General features: G+C 44.4%; 1 protein-coding gene across 2 annotated transcripts in view; it reads right to left on the bottom strand.

The window, feature by feature from the left end:
* Window positions 1–12,375, bottom strand: part of C2CD3 (C2 domain containing 3 centriole elongation regulator) — a 594,096-nt gene that overhangs the window by 581,077 nt on the left and 644 nt on the right. The window lies entirely within an intron of this gene.

Below are 12,375 nucleotides of genomic sequence, written 5' to 3' on the forward strand. Positions count from 1 at the left end.
CCTTAGCCATCTAGGTGTTCCCACTGCTTGTGTGCCCTGAAGCAACATCAGTGAAGGTCAGCCAGGGCTGCCCCATAGATTAAACACCATCAAATCAACCTGCAGTTCCTGGCTCAATTCATCTGGTGAACCCTTAATCATCTGGGACTTCCCATTGCTTGTGTGATCTGGAAGCAACACCAGTGAAGCTCAGCCAGGGCTGCCCCAAAGATTAAGCACCCTGCAGATCCTGGCTCCAGCCATCAGGTGAACCCTTAGCCATCTGGGACTTTCCATTGCCCGTGCTCTGGAATGCCACCAGTAAAGGTTACACTGGCTTACCCTGTAGATCTATCACCCTCCAACCTGTAGATAAGGGACCCACCCATCTGCCATCGAGTCCACCACCTGTGCAGCTGGGGGGCGGGTGGCCTTGGGTGGCAGTCACATGATTGAAGGACCTGATCTCTCAGCGGTATCCGGTAAAAATGTCCCCATACATAATGTTGCCGGGAAAAGCCATTGGCGACATTATATATTGTGACATTGCGCATGGGGACAGGTTGCAGGGATGTCCCCTGATCCCCTTGTAAAAAAATAAAATAATTCGGGCGTTGCGGGGGTGTCCCCCGCATGTTCAATTTAATAATGTCTCTGCAAAAAAACGGCGAGATTTTTGTCAGGAGACATTTTTGCAGGGACATTGGTGCATGGCACCATCTCAGCAATTGCCTGCACGAGTGGGTTTTTTCCACATGGGACCGCTGCTGCTCGGTCACTCTGGCAGCACCACCGGTGAAGGTCAGCCTGACCCCTCCACATAGATGTATCACCCTTCATACTGTGCATCCTGGCTGCACCCATCTGTCGTTGAGTCAGTCCACCAATGCGTCTTGGAGATCGATCTCATGAGCCCTGTTTGCAACTTTTCGCACAGGGAGAGCATATAGAACACTATTCCTAATTGATGATCTCTTGATTTCAGTATGATATGTGGCAACTTCTTGTATCACGATGCTGTGACCACCTATTCTTCTAGTTCTCTTTATATTTTGTATAGATATTCCAATCAATTTCACTAAACACAAAACAAAAAGCACAAGCAATTACATTTTAGGCCAAATGTCTGTAATTTAAGTTATCCGGAGTGTTTTACCAGCCCTCTAAACCGTGCCCAAAACAGTAGACAATACAACTGGAATTTGAAAAATGCGACTGCATTTTTTCATTGTGCACCATTGGTGCTCTCTATAGCTTTTAGGAAAGACGTGCTATTCGTGTGTCTGGCAGCAGAGGGAGCTGCTGCTCTGCTTTACCCCTAGGTGCCAATTTACAATTAAGCATTTACAAGTAGACACATCTCTTCCATCTATTAAACCTGCCCGTTGAAAACGTATTTCTCAGAAGTCGCAGGCCAATTCGTCAAAGGGTGTATTGGCAACGAAACACTACAAATATGCCAAAGCTAATTTAATGTATGATGCTCGGGTTCAGGGTTGAAAAAAATGGCCACTTGTACTTAAAAATTTAACTCAAGCAGCCAGTTTCCAAATCTCCCATTTAGCATTTCTGCCACCAGTGTTGCAATATATAGACTATTTACATATCACGGAACACAGCTAAATCGTCTTTAGCTGCTTAAAAGAGGCTATCAGATAGTGGTATCAATTTCACTAACCTTTAGCAAAATAAAAGCAGAGTCTGTCCCACAGGAATTCGAGCCTCTGATGTGTTAACTAAATGGCACCCCTACATCTCAACAGCTGGCAAGGAATTATCTTACAGAGGATGGCTGCTCTTTCTGTGCAACTAAGCACCTTGCGTGCCATAGAAAAATGCATTTATTTGTTTGCAATGCGCTGCAGCCCTCAGGCATCAGGGCGCAGAAGGAGGATGAAAATCAGAATCAAGTACAGGGAAAGGTCAAGTCAAGAATTTGTCAATTCTTTCAGAGTACTGTTTTCAGACGTTTCCTAAACGTAGCGCGATTACTATCCGCACGCAGGTCTTTGCGAAGCTTATTCCATACACACGTGCCTGTGACTGGAAGGACCTACAAAGGCCTTTCGCTCGTTTGCTCTTAGGGCCAACCAGGTGTATGGAGTCACTGGATCTCGTAGTTCTCTTAGGGCTAATGGAATCTTTTAGGTATCTAGGTGTTTGACCATAGAGACATTTATGCACAACAGTGCAGACCTTAAAGCGAATCCTGGCTTTCATTGGGAGCCAGTGCATGTTTCTCCTATGGACCAAAATCTGTTCACGTTCAGGGAATTTTTTTTATCGTTTTGAATGCACACGGCATCGTCTTGTAAGATCTGAAGTTTTCTCAAACTGCTTTTATTTGCACCAGCTAATAGCACACTACAGTGATGTTATACACCTGTCCATCTGAATTAAGGGAGGCCTCGAGGATGAATCCCAAGGTCTTGACATTGGCGCTCTTATAAACATGGTGAATTTCAATAGTAAAGCCCGAGCACTTTCTGTCAAGTTTGGAACAAGCCTAATATGAGCTGAAAATTAAGAGTTCATTCTTGGCCACGTTCAGGCACATTCCATTGGAAGCCATCCAGTTTTGGGCGGCTCCATAAATCAACGAAATCCTCTCTGAATCGTTTTCATATTCTCCACTAATATTTATAATCAGCTGAGTGTCGCCAGCATAATTAGAAAAGCGCACTCCCAGTTTAGCTAGAAGGTCGCATAACTGGCGGCAGTAGACGTTAAAGAGAGCCGGTGAGAGGCAAGCGCCTTGAGGCACTCCAGAGCCCAGCCTCTCTGGTTTAGAGCGTGGTTTATCCCATATAAATATAACTTTGGACATTCTATTATGTAGAAACGATTTGATCCATGAAGCTGCCAATAAGAAGAATGAAGAGAGGGCATACATGAACCGCCCAAACAGGTTTTTGGGATACTGTTTGATGCTGGCTAGTATTCAGCCAGTTTACAAAAGACCGAATTTCCAGCAAGTCTGCGCTGTGGAACAAGTCCACCACATTGTGCCACATGATCTCCTCCTGTAGTTTCGCCAGCAGGGAAGGCAGTACTCCGAAATCATTTTGAGCAGACATAGAAGAGAGTGAAACCATCTTGTAACCTTAAGTGCACATTCTGGTCAGTTTGCAGCTAGACGTCGTATGGATAAAGGAGCCCTGGAAACTCTGGACCATTTTCAACACCCAGCATTCATGATATTCGGTGCTTAGATGTCTTTGGGACATAGGCTCAATATAAATTCACATGGATAGATAGATAGCATTCATGAGAGCTATGAAGCAACACAAATCGCAGTCCATGGCATCCAACCCAGGTTTCAGGAGCAAGTCGATTGACGGCTCAGCAACTGAGTTTGTAGCCGAGTTCCAAAATGAATAAAAAAGTTATACCATAGGGTCTGAGAGAAGGTGCTTGAAAGTCAAGGGCTGAAAAGCCTCCAGTTCCTCTAATATTTTGGATCAGTGAAATCATGGCATCTGCTTATTCCTTCGAAACAGGATCCTTAGAGACCTCCTGATCCTTCTGGGACGGGCGGACAAAATTCACCCCTTCAAAATACTCCAGCTGCTTATTATGAGTCAGATTCCCCAGATATGTGCGCCATAATCTCATAACATAGCAGCCTTTTCCTTTGCTCCACATTGAGGAGAATCCTCCTAATCCAACAAACAATATAGTTCCTGTGCATAGTGGGTTGACGCTTGGAGACCAGAGGTTTATTATCCTCATTTCCCCTTCAATAATAACCCTGCTTACTCCTGATTAAAGGATGAGGAGTGAAGTTGGCCAAGTGGGCTTCTGGCTTGGCCCTGGTTATTTGAAGAGATCTTAGTACTCTCAATGTATGGGCCTCCTCTTAAGACATGTGTCCTCCATTGCCTTAGTGCAAGTTGCTTCCTGTCTAATAAAAAACTCCATGGACAACCGAATTAAGAGCATTGCAAAACACAGTTTCCAGCAACATAGTTGGTTTTATAATCAAAATTTCCTTTGCCATCACTGAATCCCCAGGAATATGTATTTCAGCACCCAGGCAGGCTTCTTGGGTGCTGCCAGATGACCAACCCAGAGTGAGACTGTTACCGTGGAGTGATCAGTGAGAAGCCTAATGCCTAGCTTGGTCACCAACAGGGTCAAAGAGAAGGACACCAGAACCCCGTGTATATGGGAATGACCCCTACGCTGGAGAGGGATAATGGTATAATCTCTTCCTGGGGGGTGGGAAAATTCATCATGCCCGAACTAGTCCCAGGTCCCTCAAAACTCTAGCCAGTACAACAGCAGCCTGGAAATCACCTTTGCAGCGGGACAGACTTACCAATAATGTGGTGCAAGACTGTTAAATTCTCCCGCCAAATTAAATGCTCCAATATAAACAACACTGCTATTAGCAGGAAATCAAGTAAAAATTGCACGGCTTGTCATTTGACACTTAAACTGAGAGAAATGTTTCCAAATGGCCAAACATCTCTTTGACTAAGAGAAATCTCCCATTTGGGTCCGTAAGAACCTCTTCCTTAGCGAAAAGGTGGATCATTGGCCACTAGACTTGTAGACTTGTGAGTCCACTCTTCTTCGCTTCTTCAGAGACTAGCATTTGCGGAGGAGAAAAAAAGAATAATGCTGATTAATCTAAACGGATCCCTGTGGAGGAGGCAAGTCACCTGAAAAATGGCAATCAGTGTACCCACATCAAGCAAGAGAGTTCATGTATCATTTTACTGGAGACTCCAGTCCTTGAACATTCTGGGTGACAAAATGTCCATCAGTCATTTAATACCAGACATGGCTTATGTACAATGCCATGAATGGAGAAGACATGCAAGATAAATCACCAAACCCCATCTAAGACCAGTGGAAAATCACAAGCAGACCAGTTCCACCCTCCCACCCCCCCCCCAACCCTTCGAAGAACTTTACTAATATGGAGCTAAAATCCTCATCACAGCTTGTCAATGTCGTTCCAACTAGACTTAGTCTTCCTCTGGAACCAGGCACACCCAAAATCCCACAACCAAGAAAACCTCACTATGGGGAAAAAAAGTCATGCAGGAACCCAGAATTAAGGTGCAAAGAGCAGTCACGGTGCTTACGTGGATGCAGCAGAAAACTGGCAGCGACAAAAGACAAGCCATTTCAAAACAAGCCACGCCAATGTGAAAACTCCACAACAAAGGCCTCCGTTTGCAAGCTGGCTCATAGGCAATAGAATCCAAAAGAGGCCAGAATTAAGTGAGGTAATCTCACTGGTCACAGCATCCAAACTCCCATTGCAGGGGCCCCTCTTTAGCACCCCTAGTTGTGTCCAACCTTGAGTTTTCCTCCAAGGATCCTGTGAGGATCCGACCGATTCAGACAAGGTTCCCAAATCCCTCTCAGATTCAGATGTAGCAAGGGTTCAGCATCCTAAAGTGTGGAGACCAACCAAGGTCGCTCATTGTGTGTAAACTGCAAATAATATGAAAAGCTGCAGCAGTACTTTATGTCATGCTCCTTAAGCCAATATGTAACCTCCCAAATGGATCTCTGATTAGCCACCAAGATCCTGAAATAGTTTAATATTGGCCTCGATGAAGAGAATCTCCAGCATTTTACAGGCTGCCTCTATGATTTTTGCTTAATCTGGTAAAAGTGAAATCTCATACCATGAAGGAGGAGGCCTTTATCACGTTGTATGTGGATAAGTACAATGTGTCCTAACAAACAACTTCTCTCTGTGGTCAGGAAGCTGTGATATAAATCCTATATGAAGCCTTAAAGGCCTATATCCAAAACATGTTTGAGTACGCGAAGGATGTGTATATCATTCTGCCTAGATCCAGGTTTAGCGTTTTGATGTTTGGTTTGCGATGACTTGCAATGCGCTTCCAAGGCGACTACCCTATCAGTGAAATCAGAAAGCCTCTGGCTCGGTGCAAAAGATGCATTTTCAATTTTGTCTGCCTTCTTCTCCATGTCCATTAGCTATTGAAACAGAACCTGGAACTTCTTTCTTAGGGCAAGAGAGGGGGTGCTGAAGGTTCAACTTGGTATCCAGTGTGTCTAGGGTCATTGCTTCTGCATGTTCACTATGTACCCGAGCAAACACAATTTTGTCGGCTTTGGGCTTGTACAGCATTGCCGTGAAAGTGAAGAAATTGCCCATCTTGTGGCCTTTATACTGCTTAAAATGGCTGCGCTGTCTCCACATAAAAAAACAATATACACAGGGTACAAGGGCACTTCTTCTCCAATTCTGCCACGTCTGCCACCCAAACACGATGAAGGTGCACAGATGACCAGACTAGTCTCCAAAATTGTAGAGGGGCCACAGCCACCATTAATCCAAACCAAGAGTCTCTGCGAAGCCAAGAGGGTGAAGAGAGGAAAAAGGAGATTTATAGCTGTTCCAGGCATGTTAAGTGTGGGGTATCTCCACAAACTGCAAATCCCTGCAATTACTGGCTTCAAAAGGGGTTGCCCCAGAAACAACTGTGCCTCACCTACTATGCCACAGCTAAAGTGTGCAGAGGCAGTTAAGAGTTCGCACAAGATCCCGCAGAAACACAGCCTGGCACTGACAAAGAAACCTATAGAGCCAACAAAGGGCTCCGCCTGGGACATCAAGGTTGACTCTCCCACTGTTTATTTTATGGCCCCCACAGGTCCTATTAGAGGCAGCAGTCCACAGCAGCCCTAGCAAACACTGCTCAACCCATGGTCCAAACTTCATCCAAGCACAAGTATTAGATGAAGAAAGAGCTGGAGGAGAGGTATAGGCGACAAGATGGAGCCATCAGAATAATAAGAGCCCTGAGTAGATCCTGAGCTTACTACTGTAACAATGGGCCTGTGCTATCTCAATCAAACCCAATTCTGCAGTCCGGATTACACTTCTGCTCCCATGACAAAATCAGAAGCAGCGGCATCATCAGTCCCACAATGAAAGCAGGCACCAGAACCAAGAGTAGCCGCTCAGGCCACTGGCAGGAGGCAGTTCACAATCTCCCATGGCTGTGGACGCTCCAGGAACTATCAAATCAAGCCTGGGTGTGGGTAATCTGAAAGGGAGGTCTGCTAACAAGACCACCCTTTCATACATTTCCATGCCAAAAGCATAGTGCATTTATGTGATTTGCACTGTACCAGTCTCCTGACATCTAAAGCAGCAGCCATGCACTGGCACAGGCCAGGTTCAAAGGTCACATGTACCTTGCTGACAGCTGCTAGAACACAAAGTTCCTGCAGGCAGAGCTTTTTAAATGATCACACCTCTGGTTGAAATGTTGTCAATTTTATGGCCCATGTTAGCGTGGTGAAACGTAAACCTGTAAATATAAGCCATGCCTGATTGTGGCCTGGGGGCCACCAATGTCCCGCAATTATACAGACACAATAATTCGATATTGTGCAGGTGTCAGGTTTCTGAGCAGGGCCCAGCTATGACCAGAATTATGTGCATTAGTGCCTGGTCTGAATGTCTCCACAGCTGCTATGGGGAACAATGGTCAGTATGCTGCCTTTTCATCCCACCCCAGTTCCCCCCTCACCCCCTTCGAGAAAGGGCAATATCTTGCTTCCATAGCTCAGGAACTTTCACCAGGACATCTCCTGGGAGTCGATGTTTCAAAGGCAGCACAGTCGTCTGCCACACACACACCTGGGTGCTCATCATTGGAGTAATGTTGAATTCAGCAGACACAGAAAGGGGGTGGAGTTAAAGTAGCCTAAGAGGATGGGTAGGCCAGGAGAGGGGTCCTACCATCTTGATTTGTGTTAGGGCTACTACAACTTCCTGCTTCCCCAGCCCCTCATGTCCTGCAGGACAAGGCACACTGTCTATGTTGTGAAATGGCAAAGGTCACTGGTTACAACAGAGATTAAACCCCCTGTAGCAGGCTTGCTTTGGACCAACCCCATGTGACATTTTGCCTTTTTAAGAAGTGGGGCACTCCCACATACCAGGAATTATCTTTGGACTCTTACACAGATAAGAACGATTCATTGGATCACTGTTGGGAGTACAGCCTTTTCCAAACTCATATGTCAAAGAGGTGAAGCCAGAACACATCCAAAGCAAAGGAGAGCTCTACCGCATAATCACCTTCAGGGCACAGCGGGGGGTGAACTGCTGTGGATCAAGGCCTCTCTGCCAGCACCTTTGGAATCAGGACCCTGTTCACCAGAGGTGAAAGAGCCCCTGTAGTTTCCAGACAACTTCCCTGAATGGAAGTGCAGAACTGAAGGACTCACCCTTTTCTGAAGCCCCTAGAGAAGCCCCTGGATTGGCATTCAAACGTCTGCAAGCTGGCTCAATGCACTACGAACCGATACTTGACCTGCAGTGCTGTTTTTAGAGCTCTATAAATCTTTAACATGTGTGTTTCATTTCGAGACATCCAGACGCCAGCTCAACCCACTGCCACTGATCTCCACAATCAACCTGGTCGAGGTCTCAAGATCTGGGGAGCAAATTACTAAAACGCGGACTCAACTGCTGGAAACCACTTACTTACTCGTCTTACTGCTGACTTGACTATACCACCAAACAATTGGAAGTCATTACCTCAATATCTTAAATTCGATTTGACCCATCTGTAGCCGGCACCTTTGAATCGACACAGACTGCCTATGGGATCGGATCGACTTGAACGTCTCGACATCGGCTTGATTACAGCAAAAGCGTCAAGAAGCCGAGCTCAACTCAGTTGAGTGCCAAAGACAAGAAGAAAAAGATACTGTGAAGAGGCCCTGTTCTCCAGGGCACCATTGTGGCTTTTAAGCCCCCTGGTCTACCTTCAAGAACACACTTTTGAACAACGACATTGTTACCCAATGAAAATGCCCTTGGATCCCTGCTTATCAATCCAGAGAGCCCTTTCACAAAAGCCTGCATTGGCGACATTTTACAAGGATGAGTGTTCCTAGTGTTTTCTAATGAGTTGCTTGCATTCTATTGTTTAATTAATCGTCTATATTTGTATATACCCTTGATTGGGAAATCTTTTATTTTGGAACCGTTGTATTAAAGCTGGTTGGCTTGCTACTGTTATCTGCTCAGACCCCTCCAGAAGATATAGCCCGCCCTCTGCCTGTACTACCACACAAGGGGAAAGAGTTATATCTTTTGGGCTGTGCCCATTTCACATTTAGGATTGAGATCAGCGCTACAGATAAGGTTTGAAATTGAGAGTATTTTATAGGAAGGTAAACATGATTTAACTGTAAAACAGAAATATTGTTGTAATAATTATTTTCACCTAGTTATACATGGACATTAAGATACATTTTTACCTCTACAGATCAGGAGTACTGATTTTACTGCTGATTCAAACATATCATGGAGCTGTGCGGGTGAAAGCAGAGGGGCACGTCCCTATGTGTTTATTCCCCATTTTTGGTCTTTGGACTGCTCATTTTATTTTTTGGGGGAGTATGTGCTTATTTTTAGGGAGTAAAAGTGGAGGATACAACTCTTATCTGTAGGGCTGATTGGGATCATTGCTCGTTTAGCAGATGTGCGTGCCGAGTAGGCAGTTTGGCTACTACTGATTCCTGAACTCCTGCAGAGCAGTAGTCATTTTGTCGCAATGGCCTGCAGCTGCAGGGAACAAAGGTGCCCAAGGCTCACGGAAAGAACCCTTCATGGGACAGGCAACAGATCAGGATGGCCACGATGTCTTCTAGCTTGGCCAGGACCCAGATCGTCTAGTTGCTTCCATGTACAAGTCACACACTGATCCAACCCTTTTGCTTTCCTTTGACAGAATTACATGTGATTCGGACAGTACCTAAATAATATTCTGCCTCCATTTAAGACTGAATGCTCAAACCGATCTTCTTGAATCGCAAGGACACAGAAGACCTTACACATTTTCTTAGGGATGTTTTGTGTCGCATCAAGTGGGAACCCTACTCACACAACAGTTGAAGGTATGGGGTCCCAATTGACATGTAAAACTGATTTATTCTTGTGCGCCAAGTAGCTGGTGTCCTATATTAGCAAGGGTAAGGTGGAGACCAGGAGTGCCTGGTTCATCTTCTGTGTTTCCCTTGTGTTGAAGTCCACTAACTCTTGCTGAAAGGAACCTTTTTCTTCCATGTCCTCTTCACTCAATTTTTTTTGTATTTTTTTTTAAAAAAGACCACAAGCAAAAGCGCATTTACCATGACCTCAGAAATGTAAGCCAAGTATGCTGGATGAAACCCCATCTGTGTTATGAAAACACTGAATAATGCTACTAATACACACATGCCTCTGTTATCGAATCTAGCTGTTGGTGTACCTTGACCCAATGCTGCCTTGGATTATGGTCCATCCACATCCTTTGGTCAGGATTCCCTCAGCATCACACAATGGCTCCCCCAATTAGCTTCTTTACTTATCCCGGTTCTTTTTAGGGTGACCAACCATCCCGTATTTTGTGGGACTGTTCCAAATGTATGGGTTGCGTAACATGTCCCACACACCCCCTGTCCAGGCGAGGGAAAAGTCCTGACTTTGATTAGGGCCTGATCAAGCCTTTCCAGCTCTCGCTCACACTTTCATGTGAAAGTTGGAGCTCAGAGCTGCTCTCAGAAGAGCCTGTGAAACATCTTAACATGTTGCTGTGCGTCAACAGAGCATTACAATGGGAGCAATTAGACATTGATAGGAGGAGCGGGATTATTAGCAGGGACTTTGTCTCTTTTAAGATATATGAAGGGTGGGTGGTGAAAAATTGAAAGGGTGCTTAACATAGCATGCTGTGTGAAATAAGGGCTATTGCGTTAAAACACAAGGGAGATTTGTTTAGGCTCATTACTTTGCAAGGTACTACTGTGACCTTCCATGCAGGATGGGGAAAATAAAAGGTAAACTATACTCTTTTTGCTCAACATGTTCGTATGACAAGTTATATGGTATAAGGTTAGTTTAGAATTATATGCTAGATTATTATTTAATTTGTATTATATTCAAGGCATTGCTAAAAACAAAGTATTATTTTAGCACATGAAACACAAACCAAAACCGCAATACATATTTATATTAAATAAAGCTGGTAAAATGCATGGTCAAGTGCTTTGAATTGCCAACATCCCGGTTTCAACACTTGACCAAAGTGTGGGATACTGGTAAAATCATTTAATCTCACTGTGTTTTACCCAGAGTCCCTTAGTGATTCAGTTCATAATTTACATTATTACATCAGGGGTCTGCAACCTTTGGCTCTCCAGAGGATTTGGACGACACCTCCAATCAGCTCTTGCCAACATAGACAATGGTGAGAGATCATGGGAGTCAAAGTCCAGCATAACTGGAGAGTTGCAGGTTGTATACCCCTGTATTGCATGCACACCCATGGCTTACTCGACTATAGAGTTGCTCTATATTCAACACAATAACACATGACAGGAAGCGCCATACAATATCTTGTAATGCCACTTCTCATGATGCCCTTGAGTATCAAAGACTGATGACGCACCTTTCAGTGCCCTTTTGTGTGAAGTCACTTCTGTTGCTGTGAGCACATATGCAAATGAGTGCATTTTTTTTTTGTTTACACATTACTCAAAGGCTCAAGAAACGCGTCCTGGACGCTCCCGAGCCAAATATAGAACTGAGGCCACACATTCAACACTGCCAATTTTCAAAGTCTGAGCTGGGCAGACACACACACACACAGCGTTCTTGGCGCTGCAAACCATTAAGGCGCTCAGGTTGCAAACATTTCTTTTATCAGTGGCAGAGCCTTTCAGGTGCATAATGGCACGTTTCCAACTCAAAGAGCTTGCAAAGCGGCAGTTACTTTGTAACTCTACGATAGTTAAAGTGAGCAACACAACACAAAGCAACCACTTAAAGATTTGTTTATATCCATGATGACTACTGTCTTGACATGACAAAAAATAAAGTTGCTTTATGTCACTAATCAAATGTTATCAACATCATGAATTAAAAAAAAGAGATGGAAGTTTGTTGCAAATAATCTCCATATCTGAGTTTATTGCACAACTTATTTTAAATCAGTGAAAGTACAGTAGGGTTAACTAGATTTTTCAGATTGGTATTATCTTGCAGTCTCGGTTTCTTATAGTTCACTATTCAGGATGTGAAAATTAAAGCCATAATGATATTATATTGGCTTAGCACGTTGCTATAAGGATTCACATGCTGTCATGTGGTTTTATCATGCAATTTGTGTTTTTTGTAAGAAAATGCTCTAAAACATTATTACCGCAGGCCTTGAAATCCAAACTATTTGTACGAGGTAAAGCTTGGAAGGAATGCGGTCAAATCTGAAGAGTGAATTTAAATCCCTGCTTCACTGTTCAACCAAGGCAAGTGATCTTGGTGCCCCCTCCCCGCATTCCATCTCCCCAATCTGTCTGCCCATTCCACTCTCTTGTTGATTCAGGGAGACTTGTGGAGGA

The sequence above is a fragment of the Ambystoma mexicanum genome, chromosome 7q, assembly GCF_040938575.1.
Source record: "Ambystoma mexicanum isolate Mex_15411 chromosome 7q, UKY_AmexF1_1, whole genome shotgun sequence".
In the NCBI taxonomy this organism is placed as follows: Eukaryota; Metazoa; Chordata; class Amphibia; order Caudata; family Ambystomatidae; genus Ambystoma; species Ambystoma mexicanum.